The sequence below is a fragment of the Pyrgilauda ruficollis genome, unplaced genomic scaffold (assembly GCF_017590135.1).
Source record: "Pyrgilauda ruficollis isolate IOZ18807 unplaced genomic scaffold, ASM1759013v1 scaffold72, whole genome shotgun sequence".
Lineage (NCBI taxonomy): Eukaryota > Metazoa > Chordata > Aves > Passeriformes > Passeridae > Pyrgilauda > Pyrgilauda ruficollis.
This window is the reverse complement of record NW_024529044.1, coordinates 2679471-2701695: the sequence shown is the minus strand read 5'-3', so window position 1 is coordinate 2701695 and position 22225 is coordinate 2679471. Positions and strand designations below refer to the sequence as shown.

Below are 22225 nucleotides of genomic sequence, written 5' to 3'. Positions count from 1 at the left end.
GCACGCCTGGGGAAGGTCTGTACAAAAACCCAAATCTTTCCCAGTTAATTGTCTCTGTGAGGGACCAGAGCTCTCTGTGAGTGAGGCTGTTCTAGAGAACAAAGTGTTCTCATAGCACAGAATGGCAGGAGATAATGGGAAAAGAAAATTAGCTCCTGATTGCAATGTGAAGCCCATTTAAAATTTATGAATGATCTCAAAGAACTTCTTCTTTCTCACATAAAAAAGTTCCTGCCATGGGACTGAGGCCACAGGTTGTCACACAGGTCCCCCCAAACCACAGCAAAAGAACAACTTCCTTGAGGGTGCTTACTTTAAGAGTCAGTATTCTAGCTTTTCACCCCCACTATGGGTTCTTTCATAATATTCAACTTAGTTCAGATATTCTGAAATTGGTCCACATTTCAATGAAACAGACAATCAAGATTTGAGAGTTTATTACAAAAAACCTTGTAATAAACACTGTGCCATCAAACAGTGAGTCAGGAGACTATAATGAAATGATTTAAAAGTAATTCACAGCTTGTTTATAGGTAATGCATTCTCTGTATACTTGAAATTTTGCATTTCCAGCACATAAAAACACATTATTTCCCAAATCTCAAGAATAAAATAGACTTAAATTGCTTAACAACTGCAAACATTGAACTTCCTCAACTTCAGGAGAAAACATATTAAATTTACTAAATTGTTCTAAAGAGCTCATTGCACGAGGCAACTTTAACACTTCTCTTTCCCATTTAAAAGCCCCATGAATTTCTTTCACAAACAAACAGTGAAGAGAGCTGTGGGCAGGTGCAGCTGCAGGTCCCTGCAGACACAGCCTGATCCCGGCTCATCCCCAGCCCTACCTCTGCCTTTAAAGTCTGATCACCCTTCTCTCCCTCCCAGCTATTTGTCATCAGTATCCCATGCAGGAATTGTTTCCAACTGTTCTACTTCCGACGTGGCATATGTTCATTCTTTGGGCAAAGGGAATGAAGTGGGTTTTGCTCCACTGATTCCAGATTAGCTCTGCTGACTCCACTTGAGCCACAGCTCCGGCTCAGAGGCTGCTGCCCACTTGTTTGTCTAGTTTGTTAATCAACCTAAATCCCAGTGAATCCTGCAATTATCATTTTGATGGTTTGTTTTCTACCAACTGAAAGATCACTAAGTGGCAATTACCATTAATATTACTTGTAGCTGAGTCATATTTTACTTTCAGATTATATTTTTGGTTCCAGATCTCCCAGTCTCAAGGACAATAGACTGATTTGTGTTTTCAGTAATAGACCACAGGCAAAAAATTTTTTACAAAAATAAATCTTGGTATATCCTTCAAAAAATAAAGAAGTTAACTATTTTTTTAAAAGTTGTAAAACATAATGTGATAATCAATGCAAAAGATCTGAGACATATTATGGGAATATCTGGAGATCAGTAGAATGGAGCTGTTTCACCAATGCTTGCCATTCCAGTTTGGACCTTGGAGTGGCTGCTCCAGCTCTGCCTTTATTCAGCAATGTGTGTAAGGAAAACTGCATATCCGGCCATGTACTTTGGGCAGAATTTCTGCAACACCACAGCCAAGTCCTATCTCTGAGCTGACAGCCTCTCAGAGCTCAGTGTGAAGGAATTCATTCAACCAGAGACAATGGTGACATTGTTTTTAATACGATTTAAGCATCGAGATAAAGACATGGGAAGAGGAGTGCCACTGTTTGCTCCGGCCTGTGAACTTTAGCTGTGAACTTCCCTGGAAAGGATGCTCATCACACTGCAATGGAAAGGAGAATTCAGCTGCCAGAGAAAGCAAAGCACAGAGGATTTATCATTTTGGACTTGGGCCACACCTCAAAACTGCGTGCTAACACTTTGATTCTCAGTGCTGGTTACTGAAGTCTCAAAACTGAATTTGTGTTCAGCCTAATAACAGCCTTTGATAGGAGCTCATGTGGGCAACTCAACATGGACAGCCTTGATTATTTTTCCTTTATTTCCCATTTGTAATGGGTGACTTATCTCCAAAGAGCCTGGTTCCTTAATAGGTGATCTAAAAGCATCAGACCCGTCTCACCTTTTGAGAACACTCAAAAGAAAACCAAACAGTTCCACACAGAAATAAATAATCCAAAGGGAAAAGAACAAGTGTCAACTGAAATCCACCTGACAGCCATCATTTCTGTACATATAATTTAACAACCAAATTCATAAGTTGAAATCCAGCCATTGGACTGTGTTTTAGCATTTGTTTTTAGTGTTTTCTTTATTTCATGGAGCAACACAGATCTGGAGAACTCATGTAAAAATTTCCTTAGTTCAGCTAAGTGCAAACAAAGTGTCATCTGCCCAAAATAATGTGCCATTTTTTTTTTTTTTTTAGGAATAGAGATGAAAAATAACCTCTCACTTGTTACTTGTTTTGAGGATGTTAAGAGCTTCACATCACTTACTGCAGCTGTTAGAAAGTCACATTATGTTCACCACCTTCATGTAATGAAAGTTGTATTACAGTGCTTTGCAGAGGCTGCCAGGAAATTTGTTCCTTTACACTTTACCATGAGCTGAAGGGAGCTGGCACACGTTATGCAGAGAGCAAAGTGGCTCTCGAGGCTGACAGCTAAAATTAAAAAGAAAATTATTGAGGTATTTTCGTGTTTTGACAGCGTGATTTTGATCTGTGGTGTATATATAGAATCTGGCTGCGAGCTTCCACCCTCCCCAGCTCTGGACTTGCTGGAGCCAAAGGTTCTCTGCAGCCCAGGGAGGGGAACAGGGAGGGATGGAGAGAACAAAACAGACCTTGTGCTGCAAAACCAGACTCACTGCTCGCTCTCTGCTGGCATGTGGCATCTCCCTGGCTGCTCCCTGCGCTCCCAGAGAGCAGGAAATGCCAACTGGGCAGCACGGAACCAAGGAGGAACCTGGGAGGGAGCACTCAGTGCATTCTCAGAGTAAACAAGATGAAGATGCTCGACAGGGCTTGTGGGATTTATGGTACATAATGGAGAGCAATTCATTCTACCCAACACTGCTCTGTCCAGGCACAGCACTGAGAAAAACATGTTCTTATCAATTATATATATATATATATATATATATACATACTGTTGTCACTTGGAGTTACAAGGCTCCACTGTAAATTTCCATCTTTATTCCAAATTATGAGGAGTGAAAATATTATTGTGCTATATGGTCAGGTGAGAGTTCTCTGCTAAAAAATACTGCTACTAATGGCTTGCACATATGACCCAGATGGATGGGACCAAAGTGAAGTACTGCAATCATAAATAACAGAAACAGCAGCAATCTTCTCTATTAGATGATCTATAAAGAAGAAAAGCCATTGCTGAGCCCACACATCACTCAGCCATATGTCTGAAGAGCTCCACAATCACAAGCATTCCAAAGAACAAGGGATAAAAAAATATCAAGACAAAAGTCACATGCTTTACAACTGAGAATTATTAGAAAAGGTCAAGAGATTTTCTTTTTTTTTTTTAAATCACTTGTAAACTCCTACTTTTGGAAGAAAAAGAACAGAGTAGGTGAGCCTTTCCACTAGATATAAATAGCTCTACTACACCACAGTATTTATTTATTCAGTAAAACAGATTCAGCTGCAAACCTAAAGGGTGGAGAGAATGTATTTGCAGAGAGTCCAACTGAACTGCCAGTTACCATCTACAGAGAAATCAATGAGGCTTTTAAAGACATCTTTGACTCTTTTTTGTAATCATACAGTTATTAAGGTTGGGAAGGAGCACCAAAACCATCAAGTCAACAAATACCACCATGCCCACTGAGCAATGGTCAAGACTATTGTCCCAACTCAAATGGATAACATTTTAACCAGTGTAGAAATCACATCTTTTCCTATCTAAACCACCCCCAAAGCTGTGGTTCCACTGCCATGCCATTACTGGGTGCCCCACAACAACAGGCACATAATTTGTTTCCAGGTTTCAAGCACTGATTATTCCAGAATGTTGCAGTAAGATAGAAAAATCATAAAGAAAGGCTTCATAAAATCAAGCCTGCTCTCCTAAAATGAGTGGCTGGCCTTGTCAAACTAGCCTTGGAAGTTCCCATCTGAAAGCAATCCTGGTGTGAGCAGTTCATTAACATGCCAACCTATTCCTGGGTGAAAAACAACCAGCACCTGTATAAACTGTTTTTACACTGTTAGATGGAAAAATAAAAAATATCTCTCACAAACAACTTTTCCTGCAGGTACACATCAGGGGTTTGAGTGACCAATCAATACAGGCAACAACTTCTTACTGACCAATGAAGTAATTGGCAAGAAAGCTACTGACCAATTGGAGTCACACACAAGGTCTGTAAAACTGTATAAAAATGAGTTATGTGAATAACAAATAGGCTTTTTCTACCATGAGAAAAATGGAGTTCAGCATGATTTATTCTCAGACCAGAGGAAGCAAAATTGGAGGTCTTGTGGGCAGCAAGAGGGAAATAACTCTGTGTACACTCTGTATTTATTGTTGGGTTCCTGCTCTGGGGCTTTTAAATACGAGCTGACCCTGAACTGGACTAAGGAGCTCCCACAGAAGCTCAGCAAGAACAAAACCCCCTCTGGGTTAACTCAGAGGGCTCCAGAGCACTCCAGAGTCTCTGCAGGAGTCTGGAGCAGGAGTCACTGCGGCGTTGCTGTTCCACACACTGTGCATCCTCACGGAGGCCGCAGGATTTCCCCCAGGAGCCAGAGCTGTGCCTGGCCCGTGCCTCCAGCACGGCACCAAGCAATGAGTGAACGAATGAATGAATGAATGAGTGTGGCATGTGTTACATCATCCCAAGATTAAATACAGCAACTACAGTAAACAGAAATAGGGTAGTACTTCAAAACAGACAAATCAATTAAATACCAACTACATTTGTTATTTAAATAAGTACTGTTTAAATAAGTTTACTAGGAATAGATAAACAAGAAGAGCAGCAATTAAGATACAGGATGTAGCAATGTTTGTCTTTCTCCTCTTCTGAACATATTATAACTTGTAAAATATAATGAAAATCCCTTTTAAATTAAATGTAACCAAGGCTGCGGATTATAAAGCAAACACAAGTCACAAGCAGCCCTACCTTTGACTGCTACCGATGTACTGAATCCACCAAGAATTTTTTAAAACTAAATTACCCTAACTTTTCCAACATATATAATTTATAATACACCAGCTTGCTTTTGTGCCAGTGTCTCACCCCACCTAGAAGGAAGTGCTGTCCCAGGGGAGTAGCCAGGCTAACACTTACAACTGCTTTATGCAATCTTTCCACTTGGCATTTCCCACTCCTTTCTGACTAAACCAGCCTGGAGCCCAGCAAGACACAGTCTGTTCCAAGCTAAGACAGTGAATAAGAAAAACAACATCTCTGCCCATCACCTTAACCTGTTCCTAAGCTTCTTAAAGCTCCTCTGGGAGCCCACAAGGTCACACAGCACCTTCACAGCACTAATCTGTGCGGTGCTACACATTCCCTGCCTCGTGGGCTACCTTCATTTTTGTCGTGGTTTCTGCAAAACTCAAGCTACCATCTCAAAAATCTACCCCGGGGGTAAGGCACAGAAATACATCAAATCAATATTGATAAATTAGGGGTGATTCTTATTTCTAAAGCTCCATGTCTACCTGCTAATGTTTGCTCTGCCTAATCTCAGATTCATACCTCTGACCTTGCTGCAGATTTTCTGCTTGGTCAAGCTTAATTAGACTAAAAAAACTCAGGTGGAGGACAGAAATAAGACCACTTTAAACTTTCATGTTCTTTGCTGTTTAATTTCTCTCTCTCTCTCACTTTTTTTTTTTTTTTTTTTCTAATTTGAGAGAAAGTAACGGTTAAATGCAACAATATCTTATTTGTGTGAAAGGATTATACAGATCGTCTGGACAGTCTTAACCACTCAGGTCATTAACTCCTTTGCACTAAGTAGAAAACAGATGGATGTCTCTGGTAAGCTGGCTTTGCAAGCTTCACAACAGTGTGCAAATACAGGCTGTGTGCCTGGCAGGGAATGCATATGCATTTACATTTACCCAAACAACTTTGGCAGACCTGGCAGCGCCGTGGGATAAAATGATAAATATATACCTGTACATTTTAAATTAGAAATTTATACCTAACACACTTTAGAAAGAGTTTGGATTTAGTAAAATACCTCACGTAATATATTCAGATCTGTTTGAATACTACATTCAGATACATATTATAACAGATTTGTCATTTCTGCCTTCCACACAGGAAAAAGAAGGTACATGATATAGTTTATTCTACTAAAACTGCAGCATGATATTTGCAAAACTGAGGAAGAGTTTCAAAATATTAGAGGATTTAATGTAATATGAAATATTCAGCCCTGTTTCAATCTACTTGTTAATTATATACTTTCTGAGACAGAGACCACTGTTTCTATGTAAAGCCCTCGCTAAAATTTCACAAAACCATTAATCTCCCTCCTTTGAGGTGTCCCATTTTATAAATGAATAATAACCCAGAAACCATCTATCAAAACCTGTGCTGAAATAGCTATTTTGAGAACTCGTACCAACAAAAAAGGTGACCCACAATCACAGACTTTTTCTATCACTTCTGCAGTTTGAATTCACTTCAGCTGAAGAAGCTGCTGCTGTTAAAGTGTTTTCTGCAGCCACAAAGCCCCTCTGGGTGCTGCTCTCATCTGCTCTGGGCAGAGCACAGGCACAGCAGCGAGGAACAGCACAGCTCTTCCAATTAAAGAGCTAGCACAATAGGAGAGCCCAGAACTGCTTCCTGTGAACGCTGAGCAGTTGCTCTTCAGATTTTTCAGCTATTTCAGCAGTGACCCCAATTGCAGAAGTGGGATGTCTTAAACAGAGCAGCTCCTTCATTTTGAGGCATCAGCCAGCACAAAACCAAGGGCTGGGAGAGGGAGCAGGCGGAGGAAGCACAGGCTGTACATATTTTAAAGCTGTATAAAATGATGGGATACAAGCTGAAACCAACTCTCCAGAATGCAGCTGTTTGTTCTGTAATACAGCTGGAATTCCAGACGCCGACAGCAAGCAAAGAGCTTTTGGAAAATCACAGTGGCAGCCTCTACAAGAGACTCTCCCACAGTCACATCGTGCAGCAGGAAAAATGAGGTGCTCAGTGAGTAAATCACCTCTGGAACCAAGAGCAAGAGCAATGGCTTTGCTCTTACAAGAGCAGCCAGCGTCCCACGGTGCCTTCTCCCAGTTCTGCATCCACCCCCAAGCTCAGGACCCGCTGGGCAGAGCCTGGCCCAGAGCAGCCCAGAGCTGCTCCTCGCTGCCAGCCAAGCTGAAAACAGCTCCGATCTCTCGGGGGAATGCACGAACACAAACTTCTGAAAGACTTACGTGGCTTCTTAATCTTTCACCTAACATCAAATCACCCCACGGCCAATTGAATGCAGCCTGGGCCACACTCCCAAGGAACAGCTGAGCCCCCTCGCAGCTCCAAGTGTGGAGAACTGATGGAATAAGGAAAGCACACTCATACTGTGAGGGTCTACCATGAACCCTTTAGTAGCAACCTTATAGCTTGCTGTTCCCAGCATCTTACTTCACCATTTAATGATAGCCAGCTGTAAACCAAAGCATTTCCTGCAAGTACGGTTTGTAAGGACACCAATACAGTAAGTGAAATTCCAGAGCTGGATGCCAAGAGCTGAACATTGAAGTATTTTGGGATATTTTGAATTTAGGCTTTCAGTTGTGTTTGAGAAACCCTATAACATGCTAACAAAATTAATGAACCTCCCTTGCCAGCAAACACAAGCCACACACCAATTTCATTATTGCCAGATAATGTTTATTTTTCTTCAGGATGGCAAGAAGCGAGGCCAGGATGACACTGAACAAGCTGTTCGAAATACCAACAGAGCCATACCCTAAGCACTGAACCGCAAGAAATAAACTTCCTGCAATACCTGTTGGGACACAATCCTGACTGGAGATTTGTATGGGGAGAGCTGAGAGGCTTGGAGGTGACAGATGATCAGCAGATGACTTCAGATGTGAAGTGATCCACTGGAGGTGCAAAGGAGGGGGTGGGATGATGGCAGAAGATGTCACACAGCAGCAGCTCGTGTTGCTCTGTGGTAATGAGCCTCTCACCTCCTCTCCTCTCCAGGTTTTTGGATGACTACAGCCTCACAGAGCCAGCAGCCATCCCTGCCCTGAGGCCTCCACACCTTCCATTCCAAGAAAACAAAACCACACATTATTTTGGTTTGTTTTGCCAGTAATTATTCTCTGCCTGTCTAAATGTACCAAAAAGTGTGTCTAGAATAGAGAAAAGCATTTTAAAACAGAAAGGTTGGAAAGACACAGCTGAAATTTTCAAAGGATATGGAAGAAAAAGATCAAGTTCAGCTCTTTTTGCACATAAAGGTTACTAATAAAACCAACTGATAATTCCTGGTTACTAATAAAAACCAGCTAATAATTCCTTTAGACACTTATCTCAAAGAATTCAAATTAGTTTTTTAAACACTATCCACCCATTCTCTTTCAGCAGTAGTATTATATCAAGAAATTGAAAAGATTTTGTTAATTAAAGATTTTTCCAGTTCCTGTTTCTCTTCATTATTTCCATGTTACCCAACAGATGCCCAATATTTGTTGCAAGTCTTATCCAATTACATACATCTTATTAAAGGGGTCATCTGCTAGAAACTTCAATATTGCCTTCCTGCTCTCATCAGTCACTGCAAACATTTCATCTCAAAGAAACTGCAACTTCTCAGGAAGAAAAACAACATACACAAAAAATGTGAACTCCAGATTAGACCAATTACTGCTAGAAATTTGTTGCCAATGTAAGACAACACACGAGACAAAGCACACATTGGGAAACCTATTAAAGAATTAAGAATATTCACCCTCAGATTTCTTTTCCACAGTATGCTTGGTGGGTATACTATTTACTCATAACAAGCAGATTAATTTTGTAGGTTTGTAAGTTATCAAAATTACATGGTTGACTAAAAGACGTAAGTTACAGTAATTCATTCCAAGTGCAAAAGTGATATTTGTAAGAAGTACCTGTGGGCTCAGAGGTTGGCAGTACATAAATAACAAAATATGAAACCATGGAAACATGTCATTTAATTATGAAAAAGTGATTTATATTAGCCGTAAACCATTTAATGAAAAAAAAAATTCAAAAGTAAGAAGGAGCTGAGATGGGAGGTTTCCAGCAAGAAAACCCTATGGCAACAGGCAACAGTGGAATTTTTCACCAGGTGGAATCACAGAACCATGGACTGCTTTGGGTTGGAAGGGACTTTAAAATCATCCTGTCCCACCCTGTGCCATGGCAGGGACACCTCCCACTGCCCCAGGTGCTCCCAGCCCTGTCCAGCCTGGCCTTGGGCACTGCCAGGGATCCAGGGGAGGTACAGCTGCTCTGGGCACCTGTGCCAGGGCCTGCCACCCTCACAGGGAAGGATTTTTCTTAATTTCTAATCTAAATCTTCCATCAGTTGAAGCCATTACCCCTTGTCCAGTCACTACAGACTCTTGTGAATACTTCCTTTACACTCCCTGTAACTTTTGCAGGTACATTTTGAGCGTGAATTGAGAACACCTGAGCAGGCAGTGCCCGTCAGGCTTTGAGCCCAGGCTTGCCTGCAGAGCCCTCCTGAGCTGGCCCAGCCCGGCCCAGCTCAGCTCTTTGCACTCCTGGGGCAGCACATCCTCGGCAGGCAGAGCTGACAGACCATCATTTCCTCACTCATGGCTAAGGAACCACTTTGCTTTGACAGATGGCTGTCAGAACCAGCGGCCCTGCCTGCTTGTTTCTATGTCCAAACACTTATGCAGTGCATTTTTTGGGCTATGTTAGGTTTTAGCTGGAGCAGCTCCCCAAGTTAGCTCAATACACAGCACATGGAAGCTCAGACAGCACAGAAGCAGAACTGCAGGACCACTGGAGTAGCTGAGATTTACAGAATCACAGAATCACAGAATTTCTAGGTTGGAAGGGACCTTTAAGATCATTGAGTCCAACCCATGTTCTAAGACCTCAACTAGTTCATGGCACTAAGTGCCACATCCAGTCTTTTTTTGAACACACCCAGGGACGGTGACTCCACCACTTCCCTGGGTAGGTGATTCCAGTATTTGACCACTCTTTCTGTGAAAAACTTCCTCCTTAAATCTAGCCTGTATCTCCCTTGGCGCAGCTTGAGACTGTGTCCTCTTGCTCTATCGGTTGTTGCCCAGAGAAAGAGACTGCGACCCCCAGCTCAGCACAGCCACCCTTCAGGAAGTTGAAGAGAGTGATAAGGTCACCTCTGAGTCTCCTTTTCTCCAGGCTAAACAATCCCAGCTCTCTCAGTCGCTCCTCATATGGCAGGGAAAGTATCCATGTGACAAAAACCTGTATCAGTGTTGAAACTCAACCCTTCTGGCATGATTAGGTCAAAGAACTGAGACGATTTCTTCACTGTGGCCATGTGGCTGACAAAGATCTCAATGCATTTTTAAGCAGAGACAACACTCTTAGAACCTGATAATTATCTCAAAATGCTCCCCAAAATTTAGTCTATGTTTGAGCTCTTCATTCTTAGAAACAATCATGGTTATTCTTGTTACTAAGTCATATAAAACCCTGACTGTGAAAATTGTATAAGAGCATTTTCCACTGCATACTCATGACATATTTGTGCAGTCTTTCCTGGCTCACTGAAGCAGCAATATAAACAGCATTTCTTAGTTTCTGTCAGACAGACTGAGTAGTATTCTCATGATATGGAAAGGTAAACACTATTCCCTCTCCCATGTATTTATTAAAAGCAATATATTAGCACAAATGAAAAACGAGGCACGAATGTCAGTGATAAATTAGCTGACATTCACCTGAGAATATTGCTTCCAACAGGCCAAGAATTTTCAAGCAGCAGTAAGGGCCTGGAATTCAGTAAGCCATGACTCAAGCCAAAATAAAAAAATTACAAGAAAGATGAGATTTCAACTCATTCCCACTCACCACAGAACATGCATTAAAGGTCTGCAGAGCAAAAGTGAAGCAAATCAATTTCTGTCATTACTGTCTTTGCAGAGTGGTTTTATTGAAGGCTTTACTGCATGGCAAAGGAACTTTAGAAGTGAAGTCATAAAGGGCATAAAGGCAACTGAAAAAAAATTAAAGCAGTCTGTGATTAAACATCAAATTTAGACCTTGGTAAGGAAAACAAGAGCCAAAGTTTGAGCTTCAGGCTGACAGTTTTTAGAAGTACTGACTACTAACAGTTAAAATAAGAATCCTTCTATTTTTCATGGGGGTTTAAAAATATAACAACTTTATTAATAAAAAAGAAAACCACTGAAGCCACTTCCTTTTGAACTTTAAAGTTTGTCTGACCTGAATAATAACTATTTCCCCTAACCAGCTGTCCCTCTTCTTACTTACAGTGCAACAAAGCAATGCATTTTTTTACAATATGCATTTAACATAATTAGAAACTACAGCTTTACAAAGTCTCCATAATACACTTGTGGGTCATGAAATGTCATATTATTACAGAACTAATAAAAGTACTATTGGATGTATCCATTTTAAGTGATAAGTCATTGCTAGAGGTGTCATATAAATAAATCATCTCACTAGGTCTGAGGATAAGTTAAATAGATCTATTTTATTTTTTTGCAGAAAGAATTAAACATGTCAGAAATGTGTCACTGGACTCTCTGCTCAACTGCAGCACTCTGCTGGACTTCAGTGAGCAGGGGAAAGAAGGCAAAGAAAACCCCAACCAACAGAAGCCAGGCACTTTTTACTGAAGGGGTACTGGGGACAGCTAAAGGTGATACAGAGACTCTATTATTAGAAATTTACAGTTCTTATAGAAATAATGGTGGACTTAAGACTTGATTGGTTTTTAGGAATTTTCTCTCACACTAGTGGTGAACTATGAATAGCACACTCTAGAGAACTATATCTATAAACAATGGTTACAGAAAGAGATAATAATTGTTCGAATTTTTTCGTCTAAGTTTCTTACAGCTTTTACACTTACAGCTTTTAGCTTCCCAGGATTTTCCTGTGAGAACCACGTTTCTCTCTGTTCAGAGGATATGTAATCTGTACAGGCACTGGCTGTGGCACACAGCCCCAGGTGACACTGGCAGCAGTCAGTCAGGGGCACAGAGCACAGGGGCAGGTCCTGCAGGGCAGCACAGCCCAGGGGCTGCTGCCAGCCAGGTGCCACATGGCCAAACCCCTCTGCAGGCAGGGCTGTGCCCATGTGTGCAAGGACAGCCCCACAAAGGCGAGAAAACACAAATAATGGCAGCAAAGGACATATGTCAGCAGGGCTGGTGAGTGGCTCCCAGGAGCCCACTGGGAAATGACACAGAGATCAAAATTAAAACACTTCAGGGGGACAAGTTTGTTGGGTTCTAATGCCCAGGCAGTGACAATGGGAAAAGAAGAAAGCTGAAAGCAGGACAAAACCTCCAGGTCTATTGGACAGGGTACATGATGCAAGTCACCCCACTGCAGCAGTTTCCTCAGAGCTCCTGTCTCTGTTTTCACACCTCTTGCTTCCCAAATCACAGAATTCAATGCTGAATGCTGAATTCAATATTCAGTGTTGAATGTCCAAGCTCTAACAGAACAGTGCCTCTACTTTGCAATGTTGCTCATTAGATCTCAGTTTGGAAACAAAGATCATTCCACAGCTAGTCTGGAGCAAGATAAAAAAGCCACTTTTCCCCCTTGTAAGATTTGAATTTAAGTCCTTATAATTAATAGCTTGAGTAATATTCTTTTACATAATGCAGCTCATTCATTACATCTCACCCACACTTAAATGCTGTTTCATATTTCTGATGGTGAATATTCCATTATTTCAGCCAAAAATAGTTTTTATTTTCAATCACTTTATGCCTTGTAATGCTGCACACTGCAGGGTGCTTAAATCCTTCACAAACTGAGTAAAATAATGCAGTAAAACTGTATGAAAGCAAGTGATTTATAAAAAACTGCATGTTCTCTCCATAAACAATGTGACACTGTTAGGGATGCAGATGGAAAATAACAAATTCCAGGAGGCTCCAAGTGGCATGCAAACAGATGAATTCTGCATGAGTTATGTTGAAGGGGTATAATAAATGTACAAGTAATTTCAGCCTCCAAAGTTTGGACAAGTGCATCCCACACACAGAACAGCATCACACATCAATAAACTACAAGAGAAGAGAGCTAACTTCCATTAATACCTGGATGCACTGTGGATTTTCAGTGTAGCTGGAGCTTTGCTTTAAAGCCATCATGATTGATTTGCAAATACCTAATTCCTAAAATCAGTGGAGAATGGGGCTCCAAAAGGGACTGAACTGTCTTAGGCAAATGGCCAGGAGAGAGGCAGAGAATGTGAGAGGTCACAAAAGACTCCAGCCAGACTCTTTCCATAGGAAGCTTCTTCAGGAAATCAGTGTCTTCACCATTCTGGGTGAAAACATCCCTTCAAATTGGAGGGCAGAGCTACAACACCCAAAGCCCACAGTTGCAGTGCAGCAAGAATTCTCCTGTGACACAGACTGACTGTGCTTGACGGGCAGAAAATAACTAAAAACAAGCTAAAAACGAGATAAAAACAAGCTCAGCCTGTCAAACCCTGCTGAAGAAAGGAGCTGTAGTTCCACAGGTGCTTCACATGGGCACAAAGCAGCAGCTCTGCTGAAGGAAATCTTTCCAGCTGCCCATTCGTGCCCTGGACCAGACGCTTGTTTTTGCAGACACTCCTGGATGAGCAGGCACAAATGCATTTTCTCATCCAAGCATTCCCTCCTGGGCACTTTACACTGTTTTTATGCTGATGCAGCAAAATATTCCAAGGATTGGTGAGTAGGAAATCAGCCAGGGAAGTGCCTGAACTGCAGCTCCAGGACAGGGCCAGGCTCCTGCTGGTTTGGAGCAGCTGACCTGGGTTGTGCAAGGACACCAGAGCCTCCACCAAAGGCTCAGCACCTTCACAGCAGAAATCAGAGGAAAATCGGGTTTTGCCCCATTTCTCCAGCAATCTACTTGCCCTTTATTTTAACATTATCCACCCCTAGAGCTAAAGGCTGGACTTTGCATTCATTGTTTAACTGTTAAATTCCAGGCTGCCTGAGCGCCGGTGGATGCGGTTGGTGAGGATTTCTACAGCTGGAAACCCAATGGATGCATTTGTTCTGAAACTCACTGACTGGCTAAAACTCATTAAAAACAGATTTGTGAAAGTGACTCAGGATTTGGAACGAATTGAAGATGAGTAACAACACACAATGAACAGAAAGAATGTGTTCTATTATTTTTAAAACGTGCGGCACTGACAGCTCGCACCGACCCTGCTGAGGACAGAGCCCAATTCCTTCCTTTCCTTGCCTTCAGATTCGCTTCCTTCTCTGCACTTCCTGAAGGTTAAACTGCAGAATTAAAAGGGTTTTTTTACATTTTTGTCTTGGACATACTTCTGCTAAGCAACAGCTGACACTACAACTAATAATAGTAATGCCAGGTATTGCTGTAATCAGGAATTCATGGTTCATTTCCCTGCTGCATAATGGAACCTCATTCCCATTTCTGCAAAACGGAGCTTTTAAAACAATTTAAACTATTTCAATTATGTTAAGCTTCTGTAGAAAAGCCACAAAAAATATCAATTTTTCTTTGAAACTACTGCTGCATGGTGTAAAGTGGTATTTAATATATTTATTTATTTTGTTTGTGAGGGACAACAAAAGATTGTATTTGTCTTAAAAATACAAAAAGGGCTTTTTTTTCCTTTGTTTGGGTTTTACAACTCACAGAGACATTAACACAGTAAGTCTATTAACAAGTGCAAGGGGTATCACAAGTTCAGTTGTGGTAATTAGTCATATTTCAGCTTTAACTGAATCTCTGCTCCAAAGAAAAAGATTACGGTTTTTCTTCTTGCTCTATTACCCAACTGGCATTTAAGTCAATCTGCTGAAAGTGTATCTGCTTCAATGGAAGCTCAAAATAACCTATTAAAGGAATATGCAAATCTCTGAGCTTTTTGGGATTTTTTAATACTTTAATCTAATAAGAACATTTTACATGACTAAGAAATTCTGGCTGAATCTGTTATTCAGCTCTCCTTTAGCTCTGCCATTAATTTCATTTTTGCTGTCATGAATAGGACAATAAAAAAGGAAAAAAAACCCCTCCTATTTTACTGGCAAGATGTTTATAAGAAACGTCAAGTTCTTGTACAGGTTGCATGAAACAAAGCTTCATGCCAAGACACATTCCTGATGTTTAGTACAGTAAGGGAAGCCTTTGCACAGAACATGGAATCAAAGACTCAGTGAAAGGTTTGGGTTTGGTGGAATCTTAAAAATCATCTCATCCCATCCCTGCCATGGCAGGGACACTTCCACTGCCCCAGGTGCTCCCAGCCCTGTCCAGCCTGGCCTTGGGCACTGCCAGGGATCCAGGGGAGGCACAGCTGCTCTGGCACCTGTGCCAGGGCCTGCCCACCCTTCAAGAGTTTCCTCCTAATGTCTGATCTGAGCCTAAAGCTGGCACACACACAACTGCTTTATTTCAGTTCAGATGGGATCCAGCACTGCAGGGCATTCAGGGTTGCCCTCTGCATGAAAATGCTTCATCATGAAGTTCCTATTCCCCAAATCCTAACAGGAAAGATGACCTTTCACCTCTGCTGTTAAAGCTGCGCCAGGAAATTAATTTTGTGCTGCTGCTAACAGATTTGATAAATACATGCTGAATATAAGGAATATGGAAAGATATTGATCAGCAAGTGGTCTCCTGCCACCAGCTGGGTCTCCACTGCCAGCTGGGTTCTGCTCCCTTGCAAGAGTCAGTGAATCACCAGACCTTACAGAGAGGGGAAAAAGGAGGCTGCTGTGGATTAGTGACAAACTGTGAGCTCACTCATTACTAAAAAAAACGAAAAGAACCAGACCTACACCTCCAAAAAAACCCATGTGGATCAAAATACTGGCTCTTTACACTTCATAGCACTTGTAAATTAGTCATTTGATGTAAAACAAATAGAAACAAAGAGAAATAACATAAGTAAGAGTTTAACTTTGTAATAGTTTATGTTGTGCATTAACTAGCTCAATTTTTTGGAGCAAGATGCAACCAAAACCTGTCAAACTTCTATTATACTTGTGTTGTTTTGACAGCAGCTGGCACACACTGTTCTGATTTACAGAGATGCAGATTTTAGCTTGTTTTCAGGAGTTTTTGTACAATACAAATTGGCCTGTTGTGCTTTCTGTTGACATCTTAATTTCAGGATCTTACGTGTAAGACTTTGTTAAAGGGTTTTAAAAATGGCCCATGGCAAAAAGAAAACTACAAAAACGAAACCCCACACCACCTCTTCTCTGAAGTAGGAAAACTATTCCTACTTCAAGGTAGTTACTCAATTTGATTCAGGAATTATTAAAGCCTCAGCATCCTCAGGAGACTTTTAGCCTTCTCAGTGAATGACCCCTCTCAGCATTCTTTGCACATTTAAATTCTACTTCCAGCTATGCCGCACACATTCATCGTTCTGCTGGCCAGGAATTTACAATAAAGCTTGATTTGCTTTAAGAGGAAAAAGCATTTCTGTTCATGTGATGGCTCTGTTCACACTGGTGTTAATAAATTTGTGTTAATGCCCTCCCAGCTCCTCCAAACACCACGGGAGCAGAGCTAATGGACACTGTCAAAACAGAACCGGGTTTTCACTTTTGCTGAGCAACACACAACTTGGTTTCTCTCTTGTTTACCATTGACATTTCTTTGTAAATAAAATTATTATCTTTCCTGGCTGGAGCATTATGACTCAGCAAGTCACAGCAGGGGGAACCTCTCCTGGGTTGCCCAATGATTACAGGTTTATAAATGAGCACCAGTGGGATTTATTGCATGTGCACGTTTAGACATTGAACAGAGATTGGGTTTGTTTGAGCTCACAGCTCTGTAATCAATAGAGGGAAGCAGGCATGTCTGCTAAAAGCAGTGCTTCATCCTGATGTAAACTGCTTGCATTATGTGGAAAAGTAAAAAAGAAAAGTATTAGAAAAGATGGATGCTACTCTCTTACAATAAGTTCTTCAGGGTGAGATGAATCACATCTGAGCAGAGCTCACTCCTCTCCTACAGAGGGATCCAAGACATCTCTCAGTGTAACATTTACAACATTGGTGTTTAAATGTGAGCAGATTCATCTCCTGGTATAGGTTGGATAAAGTAAACTAAGGTTTAAATTACTGGGATAATGTGTGTATGCACTGAGCTGGGAGCCAGCCCCTGCTGCTGTGCCTGGCTCTGCCCTGAGCAGGAGGATCCCCTGTGCTGCTGGGACCAAACAAGAACTGATGCTCTGCCTCCTGCTTCCATCTGCACCACGCTCACTGAAGACTTCTGAGCTGGGCTTTGAGGTTAAAAACTGCTTTTTCTCTGTTCTGGAGCCTGAGTGCTGCCCTCCTGTCACACAGCCAGGGCTCAGCCATTGATCACATCGCCTTTGAGCCTCCTCCAAACACAGAGGGAGCTGCAGGGAGCTCGTTTAGGGCCTGGGTGTGCGTAAGGACAGGCAGACCAAAGTCCCCTATAAATAGAGCACACTGACTTTCAGTCCTTTCAGCTCATTCCTTCCCTTTTTGGACTGATTTCTGGCCATATTATGCACGCTGAAAGAATAGATGTAAATTCCCCAGTGGCTATTAGTGTGTCTAGACTCATTCATTGACCCAGATGATGTCTTAATTGCCTCTTTTCTATCGGATGGGGAAAATATACTCTAACTTTTCCTGGTTGCAAGCTTTGCCATTAAGTTTTCTAACTGAAATCAGTGAATTTAATGAAAATTGGTGATACTCCATGTTCTCTGGGATTGAGTTATGTGCAGCACTTACCACAGGCTTAACAGGACTCACAGGAAGCCTCTGCCCATCTAAATGTTTCACAACTTCAATTTTTGGGGCTCTTGGCTGCTAGACAAGGTAGTGGCTGCGAAACTTATACCTTTGTATACAATATACTGGGTTAGCATGAACAAAATAATTCTAACTTACATGTACATTTTTATCAATATTTAACAATTTCAGGTAGTGGAAATTTAATAATTTTTCAGAGATGTACAAATTTACAAACTGCCTGTAGATTTACAAATTCACAAACCAGTACTGTCTGACCATGCTCTGCATAGAAATTCCAAGAAGAAAATAAAATGGAACCAGAGGTTTTGGTGTAACTTCTGCTACTATAATTTTTCAAGATAATTCATTTATTTTCTCTTTGTATGGCTGGGCAAACCCGAAGAACAGCCTGCCATTACCAACACTAGCAATGCAATTTTGGGATTAACTGGTAAGAAATTTGAATTTCCAAGTGGAAATCTGTGTTCATGTGATAGGTCTTCATTTATAGTAAGGAGCCTGCTCCTCAAATGAAGCAACACATTGGGCAGTTGCATCATTTCATGGTTTTAAGATTAAAAGAGCCTAAGAGGCTTTTGGACTGCATGCTGCATCAAATTTACACTGCTGCAGCAGTCAGCACTAAAAGCCAAAAAAGTATTAGTAGATTTAGCAGCTTTAAGCAAGGATGCATTTCACTGATTACTTCCTGCTAATGTAATTTTGTTTTAATCATTTGAACTATTAATACATCATTTGTATCACGAAGATAATAGAGGTACAGTGCACACTGTGTATGCTGGGTCACTTACTGAGTACTTCTATCCCTGTGGAATTTCCAGGTTGAATAATAGGCTTTTATACAAAAAGCAATCAGCAGGTCATAATGTTAACCTCTTATTCCAATCCCTTCTCTGTGTAATGCCCAACAGAAACAGTAATTCAAAACTACTTTAAAAAGTCTCCTAGGTCTCCAAACTGGAAGAAAGCACGAGGACTTTGCTGTTGCTTTATCTGGGCAAAACAGGGAAGAAGTGCCCACGGCCATGGGGATGGAGTAACAGCTCAGCACAGATAAGGGGCAGGAATTCTCCTCCCTCAGTGCTTTTTTTGTGGGAGCAGTGTGACTTAGCTGCCAAAATATTCTTTTTTATTCATTTTTAGGACTTTATGTGTGTTTCAGCACATACCTGCACACAGAAAATGAACAAAAAAACATCCCAAAGCTGTATTAGAATAAAAATTTGAAATCAGCTATGCTCTCTAACATGAAATTTTTGTTCCTTTGCTTAACACACTTAATACTCTTTTCCATTCTTTCAACTACTATTTTTATTCTGCTCAAAACATGACTGTCTTCAGGGACAACATGTTCATTCAAAGTATGAATGTTTCATTCACGGCCTTCGACAGCCTGAAAAAGAATTTGACTGCAGAATTTAGAGATGTGTATTTCCCTTCAGCCCAGTCCCATCATGAATGATACTCTTTCACACCAGTTGAAGTAATTTCCTGGAAAAATATGACTACTACCATCCTTCACCTCTTCGTGTCTGTAATTTTTCCCTTACCATGTTCTCAAAAATATATTCATTTTCCCATTTACCATTATTCTCCAAAATGAACACATTCAGGCAGCAAATCCCTCCTTGGTGTGGCTGATCACACAATTTTATAGGACATTTTATATCAGGGTATCTACAGAACATTTAGACTAGAGGAGGTTCTATATTTCTATTTTTGGGGAATTTTCTCGCTTCCTAAGCTGAATTTTCAAACTATTAACATGAACTCTGAATGTAATTTTCTCCTGTAATAAACCAGCATTAAAAATGATCCAGCAAAAATATAAACAAAGTCTGTAACCAAAACACAAGGAGCCTTCCTGCCAGTCTAAATCTTGTCATTTAATTCATTTCAGACATGACTTCTGCTGACAGCTCTGTCCTGTCTGATGCAGGATCTTCCCCCCACCTCAGCTCCATGTCAGGCAGGAGGAAGTTTGTAAGCAGCAAGTTACAGCCAAATTCTAGGTGCTACATAGCAAAGATGTTTTCAAGGAATTCCTGATTTAGGCCTAATAAAATAGCATTTTAACAGAACAATTATAATGGGAAGCATTGTGAAGAAATGCATGCCAAAAATTATTTTTAAAAGAAGTTTTCTGTAAAATACGGCTGTATGAATGACTCACATAGTTCCTTTTATAACTAATTTCCAGTACAGATTGAAATGAACATTTTTTTTCAGTAATTTTCCAGTAAAAAACTTGTTCTAAACATCATTCTAAAGAAGTTACATCAGAAATACGTGAAGTTTGAATGCTTCAAGAGTTGAGTAAGAAAAGAAGAGCCTACAAAGAGATCCAAATAACTGAAGGATATTTATGGTGCAGCTCAGTATCAGGAGAACAGGCTGAAACGACTCCTGAGGTTTCTCCCTTTTCACAATGCATGAAACACTTCAGTGATCTGAGGGAGCAGAACTACCACAACTTTCTCTGAGACACATTCCAAACATTTTCCCAGTTCTGACCACAAAGTCACCCCTTTGCAGAGGACGTTCACAAGGTGAATTTTGCTGGGTCAGAGAATGAAACCACTGCCATCCCCCCCAAACCGAGCAAGGGAAAATCCCCAAACAGTTTAACATTAGCCCAGTGCATGTGGGTTTAATTTTAAAACAGCAAAAAAGCATTTGAGGCAAGGGACTTGGAGGCCTGGATGCTCCTGCTGCGTGGAGCAGACAGATTCCAGCAGAATGCCATTTCCATTAGGAGCTCCCTGCAGAATGCCAAGTTGCTGTGACAGGTACAGCCATGGAAGACAAACAAAAGCTTCTTGCACTGGGAGCCCCTGAGATTAGAAATGCCTTGATGAAAACTGCAGGAGTTAAAGAAAATTTTGCCTCGTTTTCTTCAGCAATTCAGAATTTCACATTTATAGCTAAAAGGTAATAAACGTCCTTTTCTATCATCCATGCTATAATACTTTAGAGAAGGATTATTCAAATGTTCCTAAATATGGACGAATGGACAGAATAGAGACATTTACTGTGCTTTTAAAAATAACTGCTGACAAAACCAATCCAGTGATGATCATGTCTACATTTTTAAATTAACTATGAGTGGAATCAGCTTGTACCAGTTCCAAGATAGACCCTATGTACCATCATAGTTCCTACATTTTCTGTTTAACTTTTGACATTCTTTGCCCTTTCTTTCCTCTCAGCTTCTAAATACAGGTTGAGGTCTGCTAAAATTGACTTGTAATGCATTTTATCTTTTGAATTATAGTACTTCATTCTTGTGAGGCAATAAAAAGAAAATTTCTTTTGGACAATTGCAGAAAAGCTTGTTGGAGTATGAAGAAGTAGTTGTAAAAATTGGAATCAAACCAGTGCAAGGGATTCCTGATGGAAACTTTTTTCTACCTTCAGTTTGAGAAGTTTTAACCTGTATTATAGTATTGGATTATCCTAAATTGTAAAAAATGTGGTCATGTGCCACATGTAAAGAGTGTAAAATTGTAACATGTACAGTTCCCAAACTATGCTTGCTAGTGTGGTAACTTGCAAATAGCTTTAAAAAAAATCTTAAAATGTTTGGCCCTTATTGGAAAATTGTATTTAAGAATTAAAGCATTCTAATGGCTTGTTACTGAGTTGCAGCAGAACTTCAGGACTCACAGGTTTCCAGTTTAGGTTTTCTAAGGACCCTTGTTTTCTGTCTGGTTTTGCATTTTTCATTAATGTCTGAATCAAAAGCCTTTGGAAGTTGCTGGGTGACTGCACTGAAAGAGTCCAACCAAATAGGAAAAGCCCTTCTGGAGGATGAACTGAAAAGGGAAGCAAACACTGTTTGTTCACCTCGCTGCTGCCTCAGCATGAATAAAGAGACCTTCAAAGTACCCCAGAACTGTTTATTCAAAACATAAATACCTCCTTTCTTTCCTCTTTTGGCACAGCCTTTGAATGACCTATCCCAACAGCAAAGCATGGTGTTAATGAATTAGGGAGCTTACACCTATGTAAGTCAACTTCTTAGAAAAAGAAATGTTTAAAATTCCATTTTTCTTGAAAGCTCTAATGCTGTTCCCTTCTACAGAGAACCCATTCTGAATCTGAGCTCAAGCATTTGATTTTTGACAAATTTTGACATTTGTCTTTAGAATCATTAACCTGGATAAATTGAGTTACTTGGGAAATCAAAGCAGACAATTGCAGAACAGAGGTATGAACAATAAAACAGCGAGCAGTACAAGTAAAAAAAAGCAAAATAGTAAATAAAAAAAACCCAAACACTTCAAAGAACATTAATGGTG

At 40.6% G+C, this 22225-nt stretch overlaps 1 protein-coding gene across 2 annotated transcripts in view; it reads right to left on the bottom strand.

Moving 5' to 3' along the window:
- The window catches only part of PRKCA (protein kinase C alpha), a 147394-nt gene that overhangs the window by 87967 nt on the left and 37202 nt on the right, over positions 1–22225 (bottom strand). The window lies entirely within an intron of this gene.